Source organism: Schistocerca serialis, chromosome 3 (genome assembly GCF_023864345.2).
Source record: "Schistocerca serialis cubense isolate TAMUIC-IGC-003099 chromosome 3, iqSchSeri2.2, whole genome shotgun sequence".
Classification (NCBI taxonomy): domain Eukaryota; kingdom Metazoa; phylum Arthropoda; class Insecta; order Orthoptera; family Acrididae; genus Schistocerca; species Schistocerca serialis.
The window spans coordinates 56420856-56422557 of record NC_064640.1 but is presented as its reverse complement, the minus strand read 5'-3'; positions in this window follow the sequence as shown (position 1 = coordinate 56422557).

The window sequence follows — 1702 nt, the reverse complement described above, 5'->3', positions numbered from 1 at the left end:
ATGCACCGAGCATCCCGGAAGCTGCATGCACGTCCCCCCAGTGTCCACGGACTGACCCTACCGAACACTGAGAGGTCGGAGAAACTATCATCAAGCAGCCAACCAATGATTTACATGGTGGACTAATCGTCCAGTGCAAACACCCATCATAATGAACGTTCTCACGCTTCTGTCGCCGCACACCCAGCATACTGGTTACTTTGGCTAGTCAACATCCCGGGAGTGCTGCTGCCAGGACTTGACCCCACGGCCGAGGCCAAACCTGAGAGGTTGGAGCATTCTTTGTAACTAACTCCCCGTCACAGGGTAAGCCATGGCTTCTGGTCGACTGAAGCCTTATCCCCTCTTGTGCCGCTGGCTGTGATGCTCTGCAAGATAAGTGGCTGCAACTTGGATGTATAGTTCTAATTGCAGTACCACCCAGACACAGACCATCCCCAGCTTAAAAAGTGGGCTTTACCCAGTCTGAGACATGGTTGTTGTTAACCATATAGGTCGAATTTCTGACAAAAATGTAGATTACTGCCTTTTACAGAGCTATTTTCGAAGACAGAAGCAATCGGAGCGTACTGGCGTTTTTACATCGCTAAAATATCGTTACTTGTTGTGAAAATCCTTCAACAGTATGGCATAGGCTATGTTTCCTCTTTTAGTATTCCGTCATCGGGTAAAACAAATCTGTTCTAGTCAGCTTAATATCCGCTACATCCTGCACCACAGGTCTAGAATACTAAACTCATTTTTGGCTAATGATGGAGTGCTAAAAGCATTCTCTAACTCTGTCCCAGGATGCTTCCTCACTTTCGAACTGTCGTGAACCAAATGCTTCATCACAAAGTCTCTTAAGGTAACAGCACAGAGATGTTGTAAATATCAGGTTTATACTACATATCACTTTACAAATTCGGTAATACAGCTGATTTAATTACGATCGCCATCTCTCCCTGTGTGGGAGGAAGACTGCAACGACAAAATGCATGATTACCACTCCAACTCCGCACTAATATCCGTGGTACTCTAGCCTTCACTTCCAGCCACCCGGCAGCACATCATTGTTATGAAATTAATAGTCTAATTAATTAATTTGATCATGAGAGTCACTTTGCTCAGTGAGCAATTATTTTCCAGCAGTCGGTTTACACTCGCAAGGTGGTTCAGATGGGAATCCCTGGAGAGAATACGATGTTCTTTTTGAGGGACATTATTGCGAACTGACATTTTAACTTGACCGCAAGCAATGTACATTTCACAGAAGGATCACAAAGATAAGATACAAGAAATTAGAGTTCATAAGAAGGCATATAGGCAGTCTTTTTCCCTCACTTTGTCAGTGGAATAGGAAAGGGAATGACTAGTAGTAGTACAGGGTACCTTCCGCGCACACAATCCATTTGTAGACACACAAAACTCATGGAAAAATGTGGTCTCCAATGTATCAAGACAACAAAAGACAGTGCTTATGCTGCTAACTGTCTCTTGGTAGAAATCTTCATATTAGCTGCTAATTTTCTCATTGCAGTTACTTTGCAAGATGTATGTGAGACGTTGTAACATATTTGCCCACAGCAATTAGAAGAAGCGGTATAGAGCACACCTATAGAGCACACCTATCAACTCCACTTTCGTCATAGACCCTACTAATTCTCTCGAAATCCATTACGTTCCGACAGCACTGTTCCATTAGTTAGAAGGCTGTCTAGAT